The sequence below is a fragment of the Cyrtonyx montezumae genome, unplaced genomic scaffold (assembly GCF_038088225.1).
Source record: "Cyrtonyx montezumae isolate F1298 unplaced genomic scaffold, pur_monq_1.0 scaffold_8, whole genome shotgun sequence".
Classification (NCBI taxonomy): domain Eukaryota; kingdom Metazoa; phylum Chordata; class Aves; order Galliformes; family Odontophoridae; genus Cyrtonyx; species Cyrtonyx montezumae.
The window spans coordinates 11,011,503-11,035,066 of NW_027072089.1; the positions used below are offsets into that span (position 1 = coordinate 11,011,503).

Consider the following 23,564-nt stretch of genomic DNA (forward strand, 5'->3'; position numbering starts at 1 on the left):
CTTTTCACTCTTTCCTATCTTTTCCTTATGCCTGTACACAGTTCTGTACTTCTCCCTCAATAAAAAAGAAAAAAAGAAAAAAAAGGCAAATATTCAGATAGAGGCTGAACTCCCAATTGCTGATCAGATTCCCATGGGTATTGGTATTACAGTCCCCAAAAAGATAAGAAAGTCTGGCAAAGGCCATTTAAAGGCTATTCCAAACACGAGGAATAGCGAATAAAAAAAGCAGGGAAACCCTTAACTCCTGCAGAAAGGCAAATGCCACTACTTCGCATTGCACCTGGCTTCTACGGCTAGGTGAAAGAGATGTAAGAGAGACTAGAGGGATTGAAACTCCCACCCAGTGAAAACGGATCTTTGCTTTTCTCAGCTATACTGTGGTTTTGTTTTTTATTTTGTTAATAAAAACACTGTTACAATGCTTGTAATTTTCTACCAAGTCCTTCCCAGCTTGGACACAGGACACAAGCCCCTGGCTTTTGGGATATTACCCTGTCTCACCAAGCAGCAAATCAAAAAACAGTTGACTACAACCAATGTCATGCTCACAGCTTGGCTGAGAGGAGGAATTGCTGTTCCTCATAACCCCTTAACCCCTTTCTAGACTTCCACTACACATTTGTGGAGGCTGCTGGGGTGGGAAGGTGCATGATAAGGCAGAGCTGCTCTTCTGCTCCCTATCACAGAAGCCAAACTCACATTCCTTAATGTTGTGGTAATATTATTCACCTACGAATTCAAGGATGAGAGATGAGAGATACATTTATTTAATTGTGCAAGGATGAACATGCCTTGGGTGATGTTTTTCCTGCCTTACAACTGTTCTTAGCATGCATCTGCTGCAACAATATCAAAAAGCGTATCATCTAGCACAGCAAAAATGCTGTTGGTCTCCACTGTGACAATACATTTATAAACACTGCTTAATTACATGCAGGAGAATAAGCAGAAGCAAACCAGGGCAAATAATTCCTGCATGATGGATCAGGGCTGTAATGACTCACAAAAGGGAAACCACAGAAACGAAAGGAAGGTTTTGTGAACTTCAGAGTTGAGCTTTTAAGCAGCATTTAAGTGACAGCAGCCAAGAGCTCTAACTCTTTCTCTGTTCTTTATAAGCTGAATTAAACAAAATTGATGGGGAGGTATACGGATTACCACAATAATAATTTTTTATGACATGAAATATAAGTTTGAAAGTGCTATACATTTTTAGTTCTCATGAGCTGCTGTAGACATTTCTAATTATAAAATAACCATGTAGTTATATGTGGCAGGTGCCACATATGATGGCAATGTGTGTGATGGCCATGAACTTTTGCCTACATGGGAGAAGCGATTTATGATTTTTCATTCTCTTCACAGATGAATAGCAAAGTGCAGTGCCTCAGGACTTCTGACTCATGTCAACACAACCGGTGAAACGGTGCCAATAAGTCCATGAAGTGGGGCAGGTGCAAATGTGATGCATGCTCAGCTTGGGGGAATCCATGCCTACAGCATGGCCACCAAGAGGCTCTATAAAAATGCGTGCATTAAACACTACACACATGAAACACTGACAGACTGTTGGTGTGACTGTGTAGAGGAAAGACATGGACAAACATGTTCTGGAAAGCAAAGGCGTTCTAGAGAAAACATCAGTAAGCTTTCCTAGATCAAGCTGTGTTAGCCAGCACTCTGCTCTAGACATACTTCAGAGTATACTGCTCAGGGTATATTCTCTGAACTAAAACACTCTTTCATGTTGCTGCAAAGCCAAAGAAATGGCAAAAATTTGGGTTTTCTGTGCTATTCGTTGTATGCATGCAAGTGGTCAATCCCATTCAATAAATGGGCAAGTTGAACATTGTATGTTACGAATTTTCTATTTTAAGTCCTCATCTGCAAACATTGGATTTTTTTTTAATTCCCTTTTTTAAATGCGAGTTTAAGTTTTTGCTCAGTGAGGTTGTGGATGCCCCCACACTGGAGGCATTCAAAGCCAGGCTAGATGGGGCTTTGAGCAACCTGGACATGGTCTACAGCAGGACGGCTGGAACTAGATGATCTCAAAGGTCCCTTCCAACCCAAGCCATTCTATGTTTCTATGATTCTAAACTTTAGAATCATACAATGATTAATGTTGGAAAAGACCACTAAGGTCATCTAGTCCAACCATCAACCCATCCCACCATGCAGCCACATCCCTCAGTGCCACATCTACACGTTTCCTGAACACCTCCTGGAACAGTGACTCCATCATTTCCCTGAGCAGCCTGTTCCAATTACTCACCACTCTTTTTGAGAATAATATTTTCCTAATATCTAACCCAAACCTCCTCTGGAACAACTTGAGGTCATTACCTCTTGTCCTGTCACTAGTTACTACAATCTGGAGTAGGCCTGATTTTAGCATTTTTGCTCTCTAGAAAGTGATAGGAATAACCTACCCAGAATGAAAAGCACCATCTGGTTCAGTATTTATGTTGCAGCAACTTTTGCTTGTCCCATTTCAGAGACAGGCTTTGCCCTTGGGAGACATTACCCTCCAGCACTGATGGGATGGGGCAAGCCCAATGGGCCTGAGGTCATGTCCTGTGCTTGTGCTGGAGATGAAGAACACAGCCAGGATTCTTCACTTCCTGGCCACTGCTTCCTCCTCTGGAAAAAAGAGTTGGCAGCCTACAGCTTGAAGACAAAATGGAGCATGTGGGTAACTATGACCGGCACAAAAGGGCCTAATCTCCCACTGGCTGATGATGTTGGCAGAGCCTGGGGAAAGTCATTTTCCTTCATAGTTTGTGCTTCTGCAAGAGGTTTTAGGGTCCTGCTGGACATATGGTTTTACTGGAGCTATCCACTGGAGTCACCCAATGGACACCAATGTGCTCTCTGCAGACGATGATAAGGGATCTAAAATCCCTGTGCTGTCTATGGTTGCCCAGGCTCAAAACTCAGAGGGTGCCAGTGAGTGTGCTACTGCGGCCATGCAATCTGTCCAGGGAGGGAAAAATGTCAAGTGGCCTCTTCCAAGCAATGGGATACATGAATCACCCCCAGAATACCACTGGATACATGAGCAGTTGTTCAATATGCGCCCAAGCCTCTTCCCAACACCCTCCATCAATGGTTTCCAGAGGCAGTGAGTTCCAGAGATTAGTCATGCACTGTGTCAAAATTATCTTCTCTCATCAGCAACGTGTCTGCTTGTAGGGTGGGTACTTGCATGTTCATCAGAGAGAAATAAAAAGCAACAGATTTCTTAAGAGAGAAATAGAGACACTATAAAAACATTCATTCTAATTAGTTTAATTACTTGTCTGTGCAGCTCACTGATTCCTCTTTGCTGGAGTGGATTAAAGTCACTGGGTTTAAGTAATTTTTCATAGTGAGTTTTACCCAGCAACATGTGGTGGAAGGACAAAAAATTCACAAACAGACAACAAAAATTAATTGTGCACAGTATCTTCAGCTACATGGCCAAAATCTGCATGTAGCCACAACTGATTTTACATATTAAAACCAGATTATTTCACTTGAATTTTCAGGTAATTATTATTACTACTAATTTGAGTTATGCATTAAGCTGAAAGTGGTACCTTTTGCTCAAGCAGCTTCTAGAAACCATTTCCCATTTGTGCAGATTAAACCTCTACAGCAGTGTCTGGTCCTCTTTCTACCTTCACGGCACTTGGCCACCTAGGCATAGTACAGAGCTACATACTGTATATGTTATTATAGATTTCATATTTTATTATGAATTCTCTCTGCTCAGACTTAACAGTTTTACAGGGACACCATTAGTCAAACCTCTGCAGAGCAGAAAGAAAACGGGTTAATGCAGAGTCACAGTTTCTTTACACACTTGGAAAACTTAAGTGACAACACAGAAGTTTTCCTGCTTCAGGACTTCTCACACTGCTCGTCTCCTTCAGCAATTATTCCTGCCCTGGGAATCACAGCACCCAGCCAAGCAACAATTTTTTCAAGTAAAATAAAGGCATTTTTGCCTATGAATTGCAAAGGGAAAACAAAAATCACATACCCATACTGGGTGCTCCTCTTCTAAGACTTCAGGACAGAAATAAGCTCTAATGTTATTCAAAAGTAAGTTTTAATTTCTAAAAATGCAGTCCCTAAATCTCACTTCTGGCACAGGCAGCACACCTCATAGCACAAAAGGGAAAGATGTCCAGAGGACGTGACAGAGGGGAAGGAAAAAGAGCTGAGGGCAGGAGACAGTTGGTGATCACTTCTCAGATGGGTTTAGATTTACATTTGAGAGGGAGAGAGAGGGGAGAAGAAGTCTGGGTACCAGGGTGCTGAGTCTGAGTGACAAATACCGACTTACTGGATGTTCGGCCAACACTATTTGTCCAACACAAGGAGCATCCCATGGATCAGCCTCATCCAACACAGCAGCAGCACTGAAGGAGTCTATGGAGTTCCCAGAAGAGAGGAAGAAGCTCAACGAGTAACACACAACACTGGTAACCTGCGTGTCTATAGCTGCACACCTCCCCCTTTGACTCATTCAAGATGTGGTAGAAAAACGCAGATGGTTTGTGATTTATTATGCTGGTGACTCACTGCACCTCTTCCCTTTTTCCCCACCCCCAAGGGCTTCTCTGTGTATCTTCACAATCCCAGATGAGGAGATCAGAGGAGAAAATGCTGCAACAGACTGATGCAATATCTCCCTCCCACAGAATGACTCTAACCTTGCCCCCTATACCACGCCACTCTTCTCTCCTGCTCCCATTTCCACTTCCACTTGTCCATGCTCTGCTGCTCAGTGGCTATCTCAGTGCTTTTCAGAATGACACCACAGTCTGAACCTTAGCACTACCACAAAAAGCTCTGGAACAGTTTCCCATTTTCTAGCATAAGTTTTGCTTATAATCTAACACCTAAAATTATTCACCATCCAAATGGAAAGTCCTGGGTTATGGTGTCATAAGCTATCATGAGGTCTGAGGTACAAAGCACATCGAAAACTTGCACAGTGATGAACATAAACGTTTCACTTTGAGATTTCCAGAAGCAGAAACTTCAACACACCTTCAAAACCAAGTCACCCCAAAAACTGCAAGGCTGGTTTTCACAGGACCTGGACACTCAGCATCCTCCAGATGAAGCCAGAGGATGTCAAACAAACCTGATGCTCCAAACACTTCCAGAAAGCTCCAACTTTTAGCAGATGAAGAGTCAGCTTTTGGCCTAGCTTACATGGTTGAATACTCTAATGGAGGCAAACCTCAGGTGACCCACACTGAAATGCCACATATAGGTCTAGGGGTGCAAACAACCCAGTGCACATGCCTCTACCAGGTTGGCAGCCCACAGTCATATCAGTGACCCTAGGTGGGTGACCCTAAACTGCTAGCTGGTGATGCAGGTGTGTTTTTCAACCTATTAGGTTATTCAAGCTTATTGCTTACATCTGATGCAGCTTCTCTCCAACCATAGCTGGAGCCCCACCCCTCCAAACCAAGATGAAGACAATAAGCTGGTGTAAGACCAGCAGGTCACCTCTGCCATTCCCAGACACAAGAAAGGTATTCACAAAATGGCTTAAACTGGAAGGGATTTTACAGATTATCTAGTTCCAATCCCCATGCCGTGTATCTTGGTGTATACAATGTTCACTCTTATCCTGTCACATATTAAATGTTCCAGTGCTCCACTTGTTTAAAGGATAGACTGTTTCAAGAGAGGACTTACCAAGCAACATGACAAAATGTATTTCCTCTTTGGGAGGTTTTTCTTCTCTGAAAGGAATCACATGATGTCCACTGTGTAAAACAGGTAGCTTTTCTTGTTTCTTTCCCCTCATGCAGGAACCTGCCCTGGGTAGCTAATGAACTACTGTGTTCAGAGGAACCAGTGACTGATGGTCTTACAGCTGCTGAGGCAGAATCCTCCCACTAGGGTTGTGAATTAAGGCAGCAACTTTATCCCCATTGCTCAGATGGGCAATTAAGGCATGAAGACATTGTAGCTGAGGCTTCATTTAATACCCAAGGCAATTTACTGCTTGATGCTGTCAAATGAGATGGGGCAGAGACAGTGCAAAAAATCACACCCTACCCAGGATAACATGGGAAGTAAGCAGGGATGGAAATTATACCCAGGATGTCTGTGCTCCATACTGTTCCATACTTCTCAAATTCAGATCATCCTCTTGAATCACAAAGATATTTAACAGCCTATGCAAAAGGAGATGGGACTTTTAGTTTAGGTCCCAGTGAATGAGCACCAGCATTCAAAAAAGAACTCCAATTCTCACTCCACAACAGGCTCGTGGCAGGAAGCAAACGTCTGATGATCAAAGCCCTGACCTATTTCCCATCCCTTGGAAACCACTCAGCAGGCCCAAAAGCAGAGACACCCGGCTCTGCATGTAGGCTGCAGAGAAACCCTCTGCTTCTGATGATGCCAAGCCTCCCTCAGTCCTTACACAAGCTGAAAGTTGAGAGGAAGGTCTTCTTCAGCTGCAGAAACACGCAGCTATCAAGGCTGCATGAGTTCCTCCTGGTCTTCTTTTGCTTGAATGCTACAGTTCTTGCTCTTCCTTTTTCTTTTTTGGCCAAATTCTGGAAAATCTAATATTTTAGGGGGCTGTTCCATGTGACAAAGACTTTCTCATGACGTCATCTCATTCAGTAATTCTCTCTTGCTGGCTCTGGAAACCCTGAAAATCCCGAAGCTGACCCATGTCCTCCCTGACACACGATGTGTCTGCTGAAGTTGTTCTATTATACCTGCTGTCCTGTTGAAGTAAGTTGTTTTATCCTCCATCCTTCATCTCCTGCAATTCCCATTTAGATCACTTCTGCACATCATTTTCCCCTTGCTGGCTTCCATTTTTATCTCAGCACTTTGTTTTCAACACATATTCAATTATCCCACCCAAACCTCATACCATATATAACACTTTGCTTTACTATAATCCTATGGACAGCATGATAGAGGCAGAGGACCTACATCATCTTTAGCAAATGAGGTAAAGAGACACTAAATAGAAGACTGTTGCAAACATTTGCACGCATCCTTTCCACAGCAGGCCACAAAAACATCTCCCCCAGTTTATAGGGGTTTAGGGCATCTAATACAAGACAAAAAAACTGCCAAACACTGTCTATTATCAGAAGCCAGCTGAAGCATCACTGATGCTCCTGATGTTTACGCCATCTAAAGCTTGAAATTAATAGCTGTTTGGATCTTAAGTTATTCATGAAGTAACACATTCTAGTTCTGTATCACTGTTCTTATTTGTTATCCAACTAACACACTAATATGCAACTAATAACCTTGTATTAAAGATGAGTATTTTCTTGAGGACAATCGCAGATTATACATACAACTCTTCAAAGAAAACCCAAGCACAGAGTTAAAAGCCTTTCAAACCAATGCTTGCTGATGGAGAATGGGCCTGCCATGCTCTGTGATACTCTGAGATACTGGTATATGCAGTTTACTCAGTGTTGTCAGTCCTCCTGCTGCTTACCAGTAAGGACAGCAAAGAAATGCATTCTGCCCCAGGGATCATGAGACCAAATAGAGCTCCTTTTCCACCCCTCTGCACCCTCTGCTGCTCTGATCTGTCACAGGACAGAGCCACTGCCCTCTGCTCACTGCAATGCTTTGCTGTTGGGAGCACTTGGCAGGGCCACAAAGGACCTTTGTTCACGCCAGACCCTGGGTGCACAATGCAATCCTTCCCCCTTGTCACACACTGCTGGGTTTCCATGGCCGGGTCAGAAGCACTCCTCCCACTGCAGCGTTACCTCCTGCTTCCCATGGCAGTGCTGCAAGACGGATGGGACAGATGAGAGTCGGTGGATCTGTGAGTGCCAGAGCTCTGCCCTCAGTTTCTTCTTCACAGGACCTTTGCTCCCAGGCTGCTGCAAAATCATCTGAGTAAGAGTCTCCGATTTCCAGGTACACTCTTGTCCTCCAGAGGCCAAAAACTTGGCAGACCTCATGTGATTCCTCTGTGCCACAGTTCTCCATTTGCATGAAATCTGCCAGCCTGTGTGTGTGTGTGACAGTGCAGCTGGGCTCAGAATGCAGCCCTGAATGCAGAGAGGGCAAGGAGTGTCCCAGAGTTGCGGATGGGATCTGCCAGCACTTGGGAGCTTCAGGAAATGATGCCAATGCGCGGATGATGCTGCTGGGAAGGAGTGGGATTTGGCAGCATGGGAGTGTCTCTGCGTTTCCATTTCACCGTGAAATACAAAGAAGAGAGGATTGCTGGATCACTAGCAAATTATTTAGCATCAGTTCAAAAGAAACAGAGCTTCTTTTTCAGAAGAGCAGAAGGGGGTGAAAAGCATCTTTGGAAGGAAATGAAGTTCCAGAAGATGTGACTGCGCACTAAATACAGTCAAGTGACACACACCTGGAAATAGGATCAGACTAGCACGATCCACACTTTCACAGACTTCTGCCACACAGAGAGCCACAGAGAAGGACACGTTTTGTTTCTTCCACTTCTCATTTCAAACATCACAGGATTCTGAACAAACCAGTCCCTGTTTTCAAACCCAACTCTGATTTGGAACAGCCAAAGTTCAGATGCTTTGGCATCTGCCTGGAATCTGCTCCTTACACTCCCAAACCACAGAGGGACAATGTTTCACCCAGACAGATTATTACCGTGCCAAGGAATAAACTGTCAGTGACAATGAGAAGAAAGAACTGACAAAATCCCCCACTCCTTTCTTTCTTACCAGAGTAAAGGTTTGCCATCAGGACACCTTAAACATGATGAAGAGTACTTGACAGATATCTCCTCCTGTCTCCTCCCACATGCTCTAATTCTGCATACTCACTGTTTCCTGCACGGAGTCATTATAAGTATTGGCCTTTCTGTCTCCTTGGATCCCCCTTGGGCTACTTCAGAGCACGTCCAGATGAACAAATTGTAACAATGGTTCTTGAGCAATACTTCAGAAATGCAGAAGAGCAGAAGAGGGGAGCTGCTCATTACAGCGATGTCTTACTGAGGAATATTTGTCTAAATCCTTCTATTTTTTTGAACTGGGTTTCTTCTTCTCCTGTTTCTGGTGAGTAGGAGGGATCTCGGTTAAAAAAAAAAACAAGGCTGGTTTGTACACATGAAAAACATCTCCCTGGGGGAATGTGTCCTAGTCTCCTCTTACAAGGTCAATTGATTATTTCATGTCGCCTTTTGGCATGTCAGAAATCTTCTGCTGAGCAACTCTGCTCCATTAAAAAGTAACTGAAGAAATTATTTTTTAGTAGTTTCTTACATATAATCGATACTCCCTAAAGCAAGAAAATCTAACCACTGCTCTCTGAAAAAATGACATCAGAACCATAGGAAACCATGGGAAGACAGAAGCACAAAAACAGGAACCAGCTCAGAAGGCACTCTTGCTACTCTGTGCATCACCAGAAGGAAAGCAAGACCCAAGCTTGATTCTGTAACATCCCATAAGCCTCATTTGTTCAGTTTTCTTCTATTTTTGTATGATTCAAGCTTCTTTCCAAACATACCTCTGTTTCTTGCTTTAAACCCCGAAGCTCTCCCTTGCTTGCCTCACTCATGGATTATCTTCTTGCTAAATTTTTTTTCAAAAGGCCAAATTGAAGTCAGAAGGAAAGCATTAACCTGTGCCCACGCCCCACGCCGGGCACAGGCTCCGGCCCTGTCCTCAGAGGAATGGTGTGACAGAAGTGCTAAGTCTCACTGTCTCTGAAAAAAACTAATCTGGGCAGCTCTTGCTGCCTTTGCAGCCGAATGGAACTGGAAACTGCAAAACCCTGAGCACAACAAGCATCACGGAAAGCGTTCAGCAACAGCTCATGAAGCGCTCGTTCCACAAGGACCCTGATCTTGAGCATTACTGCATGGTGCTGGCACAGAAATAATCTCCACTCAGCCCATGCATGCTAACAGCAAAGTTTTGCAAGAAGTTCAGACTCACATTTCCTCTGATTCAGCATATTATTAATCCACAGTGCTGCCTACCAGGACCAGGAAGCGTGAAAAGCAGGAAAATGGCCAGAAACAGGACTGCAGCAAAGGAACCAGAACATGCACTCATTCCCAGTGACTTCAGCAAGCACTCCTCCCTCCTTTCCTGTGGGCTGAAAACAGGCTCCAACCAACCGTCCACCGACATCCAGCGAGATGCTGATACTTGAGATTTGTTTGCCAGAACACATGTATGTACCTTCCAGGAGGGGAAAGACAATAAAATGATCCTTAACTGCACAATTTCAAAAGCCTCTGATTTTGTGACCTGCTTGTGGTCTCCCAGTTTTACCAAGTTGGTGAAATTTTCTCTTTAAAACAAACAACAAAGAGAGTGCTCTGAGATTTGTGCAGTGTGGCAGTTCTTGCCATGGCAACCCATCAGCTCCAAGGGTGCATTTCTGCACAGACCTCACCTCACTGCAAAACAAAGCAGGGCAGGGAAAAAGCATGCAAATAAATCTCAAGTGGTTGAGGCCAGCCTGGCAATCCCACCACGAGGACATGCAGAGAAGGAACCTGAGTTCAAACCATTAAACACCCACTTGGCCACTTGCAGGTTGGTTGGTTTGCTTGCTTTGTAAAGCACGGTCCATGTATTTTGTTTCCCACACAGCATGGAAAATCATCTTTACAGCACCAAAAGGGAGCAGGATTAAGGAAACTGGACTATGCTCCCAGATGGCCTACATATACCACATGAGGTGGAAGGTCTTCAGTATGAGGACACAGCCCAACTCCTTTGCTGCCTCTGAAGGCATTGCTGGATGTTGAACTACTAGCACCGACCTGCTGTGGCCTCGGCACCAATTAAACATGGGCTGTGCTTTCAAGCTTGTCTTTGCAACCACAAATCTTTCACTCACACAAGCCCCCTCTTTCAAGCTCTTTACTTTAGGAATTCAGCACCCTGAAACGTTTGTGGGAGCTGAGTCCTCCAGGAACATCTCATCTTAGGATATTCTTCAATCTAGCTATGTAACCAAATCTTTTGTGAAATTGCTCCGGATCCAGAGTCTCTCCCAACAGCATTCCCTCTCCACCTTATCACCTGCAAGACTCTGCCCTAAGTGCTTGGATTACCCAGGCTGGAGCCATCTAGAGTTATTTCTCCTGAAGCTTTATGTGAAAGTCGCCCAACAGTTTCTGAGGTTTAGTAAAAACTATCTTCCATGACTGAAAAAAGTGCAAGAGCTGATGCTGCTATCTGAAATAACCCGACCTGAAAATCCAAATAAGGTGGGAAGAGAAGAAGCAATAATCCAGTGGTTGAAGTTGAATCTGACAAAGGCTTGAAATTGCATAGCCAAAGAGTGTTCAAACCATTATCTTGATCAAAATTCCTTTTCATCATTTCTTTGTCTCATAAAGGGTCACTGAAACAGGTTTCCTGGAGAAGCTGTGGATGACCCATAATTGGAAGACCAGCAACCTGGACTGGTGAAAGATGTCCCTGCCTGCAGCTGAGGGAACTAGGCGGTCTTTAAAGTCCCTTCCAACCCAAACTATCCTATGACCTGCTTCCTCTCTGATGCTTTTTACCTTCTTCCCCACCAAAACATGAAGGGATTGAGGAAGCTTGGTCAGAAGGAACAGGACAAACTACTCACGTAGCTCCTGATCTATGTGGCCTTCAGCAATGCTCCTGAGTCTCCAGGGAGGAAGGGTGCTCCTGCCTTGGGAGGCAATCATGCTCAATGTGATCTGATACATCCAGTTCCCCTGGTGTCTCTGCAGCCTCACATCAGTAAATTAGAGACTGTTATGAGTCATCCCATAACATACTAAAAACAAAGGGAATACGATGAAATGTAACAATTACATACAACACTGCTGAAACGTTGGATCTTGCTGCTGAAATCAGTTCCCAAACCCCTCCAAACACTGCGATACACATCAACAAACTGCATCAAAACCATGCCAGGTTAGGAGGGGACAGGCAAGAGGAGGCAGGTCACCCTGGCTTGAGTCATCTGCAGAATGGAGCCGGTGTCTAAATGCTGGCTGGCCTCTTTTGTCACTTGCAAAGGCTCAAGCATGTCATGCCTAACTGTTTTCTGATACTGAAAGGTGGCACTAAACAAGAGGTCAAGGGTTCTGTCCATAGGACTTCAGTCTTAACTGCTGTTACATGAATGAATTAAAAGTCTTAATACTAGGTCTAGAAAAATGAGTGAACAAAGAGCTCTCTCTTTTCTTCTCATCCTTCATTTTTAGCTCTAGATCTTATCCTTTCAAAACAAGGATGGGATATATTGTACTCCTTTTGCAGAATTAATCAGCCTAACTGCTGAGGTCAGAGTTTTAGGATCAACATAGATTCCATGAAGGCAAATCAGTGCTGTTGGATTTATCTTTCAGGAAGGATGAAGAACAGCCACCATAGCATTTCAAGGTTCTTCCTTTGAAAGTTAAAACAATTTAGTGTTGGTATCAGTTGTCAGGAACAGAAAAATGCCCCTTTCCAGACTGCTCAAAAATACCTTTTCAGTGCTTCGAAAGCTAAACAATGGCAAGGCTCAAGCTGGAAGGTTATATAAAAGATGTTCTTCCATGTCCAGGAATGCTGCCCAACCTGTGCCTTGTCCCCCAGACATGGGAAGAGAACCACAGATTGATAACTCTTGTATAGGAGCCTGAGATGGGATGTGATTTGGTTCAGAGGAACCAAAGCACTGTCTGATGCTCACATAAAAACCAAAATCAGACAAAGCAGAAACCCACCAAAGGAATACTAGGAGGAGCAAAAGAACAACTTGAAATTTTTACCAGTTCTGAAGTAAGAAATCAAGGGGGTGTTAGTCTTTCCTCATTGGAAAACTCTGTTTCAACATGCAGGTGCACACACGCATGATGTATATCAAACTATACAGTAAACAACACATACCAGCACTGGTTTTATAGGGAGTAAATAGTGCCAGGAAAGAAACACCTTTGAACCCAGCCCTCTGCTTCCAGTCCCAAATGACTCAAAAGGACTGTCTGAAGATGTTCAGTAGAGGGTCAGTTTTACTCAGGAGGTAGGAGAGCTATAAATCAGTCACTTTGAAATAGAATAATAATAATGGAGGAAAAAAAGAAGCCAAGAAAAATCCCTGAGGCTTGCTGGGAAGAAGTAGAAATGGGGGAAAAGAAGGAAAAGATGAGAAGCACATGTAATCTCTTTAATGTGGCACTGAAGATCTTATGAAGAGAAAACAGAGAAATGATAAGAAAAGGAAAGAAAGGAAAAGAAAGCAGCCCATTGATGACTAGCTGCAGATGTGTTTTTTAAATGAGCATTAGGTCAGCAGGGCATTTCCATCTGGACTGCTTAAACCAGAGCTTTCATGATGTTACATATATGATTTCAATCCAATTTTTATCTTGGTGGGGTTGAAAGTCTATTTCGTGTGTGTAAGCGCGCATGTATATCACTGCATGGATGATAGTGGAGGGTCTTCCAGTGGAGAAAAAGGGTGACTTGCAGGTTATGATGCAAACAGCAGGTGTTGGGTTGCACCTCAGCTGTTTTTAGGGTTGGACAGGGAAAAGGAGTAGAAAAAGGAAGATGCAGCAACAAGGGGCTACAAAAGCCCTGGACAGAAGGGAATAGGAGAATAACTAAGGAATGGCTTTACCCTCAGCCTCCTATACCCTGCTCTCCACCTGAACTCATTGCAGGAACCACCACATCCCCTCACTGCTGCCCATGCCCACCTCTGTACACAAGGCTCAACACCTTGCCCAGGCAGTGACAGTAAAACATTTGCTAGATTTTCAGTGGTGATTTGCATCTACACGTACATGAAAAGACATATTTCTCCAAAAGGACTACAAAAAAAGGAAAGATCAAGAATCCACATTCTTCTTTTCTTTGACATTCCACAGTGCTTTTCCAATCTAATCCAATAAGGACTGTGTAAACAGATTGGAGCCTGTAAGAGTTCCCATTACATTAGCCACTTGACTAACACTGATTAAGTTAAAGAATATTCACAAGGAGCAGAAGTCAAGGTTTGAAGCACAGATTAGGGACATACTGAGCAGATTTGATGTCCAGCGTTCAGAAAACCCTACCCTACAACCTCAGCAACCTCTCAAGTTTAGTTAATGGAGGTTTTGGATAGGTTATCCATAATTGGACAAGACTATACTTTCTCTTAAGATGTGTAAGATCTCCAGAGAACATCATCGTTTGTGCTGGCTCAGATTTGCTGTACACTCAACTGCACACAAAACACAACCACGTACAAATGCATTTAATCAAACAGATCCTGGGAAACAATTAAGTTGCATCAAGCGCAAACAAGTAGTTAATTTCTGGTGGTTTTACTTTGCAAAGGGCAAGATAGAAAGGGGGATGCGTTTTTTTTTTTTTCACATTTAATTTAACAATCCCTGTAGATTATATTCCAGGAAATTACTCTGTTATGTGAATATTGTTACTGAATGACATTTTGGTCCCATTATCTCAGGCTCTTCTTGGCACATGTGTCAGATGTGATTCACCATATGTTTAATGACATGCAACACACTGGTTCAAATATATCCAACTAATGCAACCAGCCAAGAGAGTCTCTATTTTCTTACGCTTCATGTTACAACTTAACTCAGAAATGCCTCAGTTAGTCACACAGTCCTCATCCAATTTTAAGATCTCCCATGTAGATTTATGGAACTTTAAACAACAGAAGAAAACCTCTCGAGACAGATAAAACTACTTTTCATAAATTTGAGAAAGACAGAATACTATTTAACTGTTAGCACTGGGAGTATCCCAATCCCAATACCTTCTCCAGCATTTTTGAGCTATTCTTGTAGAACAACTTTGCTGTACAATATGATGTAGGATTTTTATGGTGAGACTGCCTTCCCAGACCAACAGTTTTTTTCCCAATTCCAGCTTGAGCGCTATGAAAACAAACAAGTGCCAATCCCTGCCCCAAAGAGTTTACACTGTTCCCTTCCTTAAAGGACAGTTAGGGGGATTACCAGCTGTGAAGGTAAAAAGAAAAAAGAAAAATATTGTGTGCTCAATATTGCTGTCCCCATGAGTCAACATAGACTCCTCAAGATGCTCTACTAACCATTTATACTATGATAAAAATAGTAATTTAGAGCAATAAGCTAGATGTTTTACAATTGATGGCTCAGGAACAACAAGCAGCACCAAGTGTTACTGTCTGTGATTTTGCCTTTCAGGCAAATGTGCTTTAAAGTTAAACCTAACAAATTTCCACTCATTCAGTCAGATATATCATGTTCAGTCACTTTAGTCCAGTGAAGGCAAAGAGCTGAGGGTAATTCTGCTCCACAGAGAGCACAGAGCAAACGGTGCTCACTACAGTAACTCCAGGACACATGGGGGTGTCCTACCCACACTGCCCCAGCCACTCTGAGAGGCCAACAGGACAGCTAGCTCCTTCACTCAAATAGATGAGGTGGTATCTGAAAAGGAAAGCACAACTAATTAGAAACCACTGAGTCAATATCACTGTATCTGAAGGTGTGTGCTTCAGGTGGACATGAAAGAGGACACTGCACCTGAGCACAGAGCTTCTGATGCACCACAGAGCACAATGAGGCCTTCTCTATTGCTATCCAGAGATGTGATGGGCAAAGCAGTGCAATGGTTGGGAGACACATTACAGCAGGGAGGTGTCAGAAACAGGAACTGTGATTTGCAGCTGTACTTCGCCAGCTAAACCTACCAGATTTTTTTTATTTGCTCTGAAGATTTGCCATTAAATGCACTGGGTCGAGAAAGCAATAAAACCACGCACAAACAGGACAGGAGGGCAGCTGGGTTGCTGAGAAGCAGTGCAGCATGCTGTGTGCAGCCAAGCAGAAGGGGATCTGCAAACACAGCCATGGCACAAAGTAGCAGCTTCAGGAGGAGGTGATGAGCCCTGGCAGAAACCTCGTACAGGACGGGGCTAAGGAAAACCACAAAACCCCTGCTAGAACCCAGCTGTGTGGAGGATACCACTGCTGTTCGCTGCACCCCTGGCCATGCTGCACTGGTGCTGCAGAGTGGCACTGAGCACAGCTCAATGGCTTTATTTTTGGCTAGTTGGTCTTACTGGAGCTGTTCTCTGCTGGGAAGTGAACCTGCATCACCTTGTGCTCACCGAAGGTGTGCAGCTCTCCTTGTCTGCTTCCTACACCTCAACCCTCATCCGACACCCAGCAAGAACACAGAACAGAACATCCCGTATTGGAGGGCACCCAAAGGGATAACAGTCCAACTCCTGGTTCTACACAGGACCATCCCAAATCCAAACCCTACATCAGAGAGCAGTGTCCAAACACTTTTCACTCCAGCAGCCTGGAGCTGCGTCCACTGCCCTGGGCATCCTGTTTCATGCCCACTGCTCTCTGGTGCAGACCCTGTCCCTAACCCCCAGCTGTCCCTCCTGACACAGCTCCATGCCGTTCCCTTGGGCTGCAGCCACCATGAGGGCTCCCCTCAGCTCCTCTGCTCAGGCTGAACAAACCCAGGGACCTCAGCTGCTCCTCAGTCCTTTCCCTCCCACCTTTCCAGGTCCAAGCTCTGGTGGATTTGTACCACGTTTAGCACACAGGCTGCCCCACAGCCTCCCCACTACCTCAGCACTCGCCCAGGCCTCGCGTCACAGTCAGCAGTTCATCCGAGTGACACAATTACTCAGCCAGACGTGGCTGGAAGGAGATACTCAGACATCCCCATGACACAAAGAAAATGTACACTTCGTTGCTTTTGGAGCTTCTCTTAGGAAGACACGCAGCACAGATTCTACAGTAGCAGATCCAAGCACAACTTAGAGCTGCAATAGGCATTACCCTACAGCTGTGAGATGCTCAGGTTTCTGCCCTTTTGATAATGTGTTTAACACAAAAACAGCCCTTAAACAATCACAGAAAGGCTTAGGCTGGACAGGATCTTAACTGAGGTGGGGATTGGGGCCATATTACTGACTTGTGATACCAAGTGAGTGCATGGATCCTAAATCACTAAAAGGCACTTGGTCTCGCTTTGCTTTGGGCATCCCTGTCACTGCAATGGCTCTGAGCACTGGGGACATACATCCTTTGTGCCAGCCCGGACCTTTTTGCTGGCTTACTTACTGTGAATTGAAGCCCATATAGCACCTTGCATTGCAGCTCACCCACAGGAGGAGGCCTAGCTGTTGAGGCTGAGCCGGGACCTGGCAGTTAAGCTCTCCTACTGCAGTCCACGTTTGCAGCAGAGCTTTTATTTCCCTTTGCAAATCCCATTTCAGCTTTTCTAGGAAGAGTCCCTATGACACATCAATAGAATCACAACTCCCACTGCACCCCTGGATCACGTCTGGGCTCCTTGAGACAGCCACCAGCTGGCAAAGAGGCTTAAACAGAGGGATCCCATGCACAGAAACATGGAAATGCAGAAGACTGCATTAAAGAACTGCCTAAAGCACTATCTGAAATACTACAGCAGCAACAATATTAACATCAAAATTGATGCCACTATATAGCACTACTTTAGCATCAAAAGGAAGGAAAGGTCTCAGTGCTGGGCTGCTCAGCCCCATCCCAGCCTTCTGGGAGAGTACCAGTGCCAGGGACCTGGAGAGACACAATAGAGATACATGATGCACTTTCAGATTCTTCTGAAAGACTGAACAGCCTTCCCCTTCCTCCAGGAAACAAAGGTGTTATTTTCCAAATGCCGTTTCAGTAAAAGATTAAGCGATGCGATGCAAATGGAGACAAAGCATGTAATACTGGAGTTAATCAGAGAAAATAGGGGCCGGGAGGGAATCCCATGGGAGTGACACATTTATTTCATTATTATACCACAAATGACATTAAGTATCCACCGAGTCCCTGAAGGCAGCATTCCTGCATAAGAAGCAACCCCACTCACCAAGCACAGCAGAACCTGCGACCGTTCTATAAATAAAAGGTATTTACAAAGCGAGCTGTTAAATATTTATTTTTCTCTTGAGACCGAGTTCTCTGTTCATTCGTCTCCGTGGCAGCACCGGGGAGCAGAGGAGCTCACCTAAAAAAAGACCAGGAACCAGTCCAGGGCCCGGCCCCAGCACCAGCCTCCTCAACAAGCTGGCGAGAGGAAAGCATCCAACCTCACATGGAAGAACAGGCAGTGAACAAAATGGGCATGAGCTCATCCGGCAGGCAACGATAGAGCGAGGAAGTCCGGCAACAAAGCAGCATTTAAGAATCACTACCAAACCCCGTCCTCACAGAGCAGCTTGGTGTTAGGCATTAAAGAAACGACAACCTTCAGTTGTCAAGTGTAACTGCAGATTTGCATTACATTTGCTTTGTGTCTTGGGAACATGCATACGTTTCTCACAACTAATGAATTACAGTGATTTATTCGTTTTTTTTTGTTGTTGTTTTTTTTTTTTCCTTTGGGAAACTGACAGTTCTGAGGGGGGGGGGGAAGAAAATAAAAGCCACCAAAACCTGTGGCTCTGAATACACTTCACTGCTAACCCTTTGTAGTAGTGTTTGTGATAGTTTTTACTTCGGCTTGCCAAAAGCAGAGTTTTAATTAAATATTAAAAAGCTATTTGTTAAAATAACGTCGCCATAGCAACTGGAGAAAGCTAAAACACCCCGGTGTTTCTGACTCACGGCATATTAATCAACCTTCAGCTATTATATCATGAGCACCTCCCTGCCAGGCCCTGTGTCCCCCCACTGGGACAGTGCTTGCTGCTGGACTCTGCCCCAGGTTCAGCAGGGCCAGCTCCTGATTCCAGCCAAGCACGGGAGCCACGAGCTCCACTGCAGCTCCCCATCTATTTCATGAAATATCATAGGAGTCTTATCACAGAAAAAGGTTGGAAAGGACTTCCAAGGCCACCCAGCCTCAGCCCCCAGCTGTGGGCTGGCTGCCCCCCACCAGCTCAGACTGCCCAGGGCCCCATCCAACCTGGTCCTGAGCACCTCCAGGGATGGAGCACCCAGAACTCTGCAGGGCAGCTTGCCACCCTCTTAAGGATGGGTTTTTAAAATTGCTGGGGCCTGTCCTGCAGCAGGTGCTTGCCTACCACCAGGCCAAGTGCGTGGAGCTGCGTCATCAAGGACCCAGGCAATATTTATTTGAGGAAGTGGAAGCAGAGGAAGAAGTGTGGCAGCATGGCTCAGACGGAGCCAGGGATAACCTTCCCCTCCCCCGACAACTTCATTTATTTATGTTTTTTAACCCTCACTTCTGCCCATCTTTTTCTAATGGAAAAAAAATACCTAATCGTGCAGTTATTAATCAAAGGGAATGTGATGAATATTACAGCATTTGTACGCCAGCGTTGGTTTCCTGCTGCTTTGTTTGGGTGTCACAGACTGTGACTATGACAACCGCAAGCAGTTATTGGACTGATGTCATTTGTGACATCATGCCGAATGGAAAAGAAAAGGAAGAAGAGGCACGATCAAAAACATGAAGAATGGAACAAAACCTGCTTTCTTCTCTTTTCTCGTTCCTCCTGAGCTGGGTCCTGGGGGATGGCTGTGTTGGGCTGCTGGAAAGCTGGAGCTGCTCTGGTGTTAGCAAAGCTTGAGATGTGCTGAGCACTGGGGAAAAGCTGCCCCTGGCTGTGGGATGGATGTGTATCTGATGTCACATGGAGGAAATCTCCACACCCTCTCCTGGCTGGGGGCCGAGGGCACCATCCAGAGCCAAAGCCCTGCACAGAGTGCTGCCACATGCTGCTGGCAAAGCTTTGCTTTGTTTTGATAAGAAATGTTTGTAAATTCACTGCTCAAGCTCCAAATAACAACAAAAAGCAAACCTGCAGCCCTTGAAACTCAACCAGATCACATGTGGCAGAAAAAGGCGCCCTGCAACAAGAATCTCCTTCACAGTACACGTCCAGAAGTTCTGTCAGAAAACAGTTCATTTTTCCAAGTGACTTTTTCCAAGCATTTCCAATGCACAAAATGTGCTTCTTCGCCCTCCACACTCCCCTGCTGGACCTGCCATGTCTCACCAGCCTGATGCTGCTGCCTGCCCAGGCGCCTCCTTGTCCCCTGCGCAGCATCCCAGAGTGGGACAGGTGCCACACTGCTGTGATGTGTCCCCCTCACAGACTCAGAGAATCATTTGAGTTGGAAGAGACCTTTAAAGATCATCTTGTCCAACTCTCCTGCAAAGAACAGGGACATCTACAGCTCAACCAGGTTGCTCAGAGCCCCGTCCAGCCTGACCTTGAATGCCCCCAGTAATGGGAGCATCCAGTACCTCTGTTCCAGTGCTTCACTGCCCTTATTGTAAAAAACTTCTTCCTGACATCCAGTCTATCCCTTGCAGCAGGACAGAGTCTTTGAGAGCTGCCACATGCCATAAACTATTTGCAGAAGGCAAGTCACACTCTCTGAGTGCCGGGACAGAACTGGAGGTGGATGGAAGAAAGCAGAAGAGCAAGGAGCCTTCTCTCCCTCCTCTCGCTAGCACAACTCTCTAGGCTGAATGCTTGAAGCTTTTGCAGACCACCACCAGAGAGCAGAGATAGAGGAGCTGAGCTCTTCTACCTCTGATTTCTCCTCCATCTTCTGCATCTATTTCTCAGTCAGCACTGCCATGCTGCAGCCATCTCCCACTGCCCAGTTCCTCTTGGCTTTGGACAAACAGCTTTTCACAAGCCAGAGCATTAGAAGACAGGAAAATGGGAATTCACTGTCTCCTTTCTCTGCTGAACAATGACTACATCTCAATGCAATAATTCAGAGCCATGTGAGACCCTACATGAGTTACCTGGGCAGCTTTCAAGCAGCCTGCTCTTCTGCTTTATCTTTCACCCTCTTAACACAACCATGATATATCAGAGCTCCCACATTGCTGCTTTGCTTTGACTTAACAACACAGACAGCATTTGTGTGGCACCAGCACTCTGCCTTTGAAGAGCTGGAGCACAACACAAGCAGGTCCCCCTGTTTGCTCTTCTTGCAATGCAGGTGCATTAGGACACACACTTGTCAGGACTTCAGAGATGCTTGCAGAGCAGAGGCCAAATTTCAACACTGCCTACTTGACAGAGAATGAAACATCTGAAAGCAAACGTTGTTTGAACAGCATGTCTAATGTAGTGTTATGCTTTGAGAGACAAAACATGCTACACGGCACCTTTCTGCTGAATGCATCTTTCCAACTCTGTCTCTACCCATCCCATTTCTCTGCAGCCAGCACAGCATAGAGAATAAGGCCAAAGATCCTCTGTGCAATGCTTTGTAAGCAACTGACAAGAAATAAATCCACAGCTCAATTAGCAGCTCTCCTATGGCGGCCTGAGCACCAAGGAAGGAGGAGAAAACACTTCTGATTCAAAGGGAGACCAGACGATGGAACTTACTGAGGACAAACCCAAAACACCATCATGATGTCATGCCATTTTTCTCCCGGCAATAACAGGACTCACTGCTGGTATCCATCACAAAAGGCTGAAAACAGGATTCCCTATTGTGGGGTTTTTGCTTACCCATTTCTGAACGGCTGCCAGTTATTTATTTAGCAATTTTTACCACGTCTTTTTTTTCTGAACACTAATGGACTCTATTTCATTTCTGTTAATATAACAAAGCCTTTCCTTTTTTTTCAGGCTGATTTCAATTTGGGGTTTTATTCTGCTGTAGCCCAAATAGATTTGTGTTGGTGTAACAGAAAACAGGCTGTATGCCACTGAAACAAAAATGGAAACAAAATTCTGCTGATTTCCAAGTAACCATAGATTTCTACCACCAACAGAAGAGGGTAAAAACAGGATTGGAGTTGGGCTGATTTTAAAACCCTCAAAAAAACCCAACCCCTGCACAACTGCTCTGATAGGAAAACGTACAGAGAAGCAGTGAATTCTGTCAATGCAGAAGGAAAACCTCTGGTCTGGCCACTGCTTCTACATGTAACTATGTAACTAGATACCTATAAACCTTTATACATAACTGTATAGCTACGTATAGTTACACATATAGTGTATAGTGTGTATATATGTATGCATAGCACATATGTATGTATATAGTACATATACACTATATACATATAAGGTATATGCATACACACACACACATACACACACATAAGATACTGTCTGAGCTGCTTTGAAGCAAGGAATGGAACTAGGCATGCGGATGTCACATGGTGTCGAAGTACCTCTGAAGTTCCTCAAACACATCAGACAGGAGCCAGATATTGAGTTGTTTCCTGTGCTGATGACAGGGCTGGACAGCTGTATGCACGCACACACACTCAAAAACAACCCCATGGCAAATCTATGTTTTTATCGCCTTCCAGAACACACAAGCTTTCTTCCTGAGGAATTCCTTGCCTCAAGTCTCCGTCAATGTTTTCTGTCTTTTAATGGCTGGTAGGGCTTGAAGTCAACAAACAAGCTTTAGATAGTGATAAAGGTCCAGTCTATTGAATATATTCATAGTTAAATGCATTCATGTGGTTCATATCTACAGCGAGATAATTACTCAGCCTATGTGGTAATACAATGCTGACTTTATTTTGTGGGTTGCAAAGAGGTGCCAGAAACACACAGCTGGTTCCAAAGTACTGGAGTTACTTGCTGTAAACAGTTCTAGAAGTGTCTTCAAAAAAAAGTGTCTTTTTATTCTTCCTTCTGTTTGAGAAAGCTTGGGTTTCTCACTTAAAAGGAAAAGAGAAATATAACATCTACTCACTGCACTGTATTTCTTACATCCTGGGAATTCAGTGCTACTTCTGAAGGCAAGCAGAACTTCAGACACCTACAAAAGAGAGAGTAAGCTATGTAAGTCCAGGAAAATCAGGGAGAAAAACAGCAAAACAATGACCATCCCAATCAGCTGCAACTGAGTTTATTTGACAGCATCTAAAAACGCTGACTGATGGGAACTGCAGCAATGCCTCTTCCATGGCCACTTACAGGACCATGCAGGTATACACTGGGACATAGAGCTGCATACTTTGGGAGCTCCTTGGGAAAAAGAAAATCCACATTTCCAAGGCCAGGCAGACAGCAGGGAGCACTCACACAGGGATGTCCGGAGATACGGCTCCTGTTGGGCTGAAAATACCCACAAACATCTGCTGCAGCAGACACATACCAGAACTAGCTCTTGCTACTGGGAGCCTCGACAAAATGCTCTGGCCCATCGCCCTTCTCCTCCTTCAAGGGACTAACTGGCTGGGTGATGTTGATTTTCCTCATTTTCTATTTTTTTCCCCTTTTTTCCTTTTTTTTTTTTCCTAGAGATGTGAGGGAAAGGTCTGAGAAATGCCCTGCCTGCAGGTGAGGGAACATACACTAAGGATACGTGAAGGAAAACAAGTGGTCACAGGGTGATCTGAGCAAAATCAATACCTCCAGCCAAACTCCCCCCTCATGAGACAAAAGCTTATTGATTCATAGTTTCATAGGTTCATAAGGTTGGAAAGGACCTACAAGATCACCTAGTCCAACCATCCTCCTATCACTATCCCTACCCAACTACTAAATCAAATCCCTTAGCACCTCATCTAAACGCTTCTTGAACAGCGCTAGGGATGGTGCCTCAACCACCTCCCTAGGCAGGCCATTCCAGTGCCTGACCACTCTTTCAGAGAAAAAATGCTTCCTCA

General features: G+C 44.6%; 1 protein-coding gene across 4 annotated transcripts in view; it reads right to left on the bottom strand.

Moving 5' to 3' along the window:
- ZHX2 (zinc fingers and homeoboxes 2) overlaps nt 1-23,564 on the bottom strand; it is a 64,390-nt gene that overhangs the window by 13,129 nt on the left and 27,697 nt on the right. For 3 of the 4 annotated variants that reach the window (XM_065753667.1, XM_065753668.1, XM_065753665.1), the window contains exon 2: nt 22,646-22,711. The gene's annotated coding sequence lies outside the window, so the exon portion shown is untranslated. Of the gene's footprint in view, nt 1-22,645; nt 23,119-23,564 lie in introns of those variants that run through there. The other variant, XM_065753666.1, reaches the window with a different exon arrangement.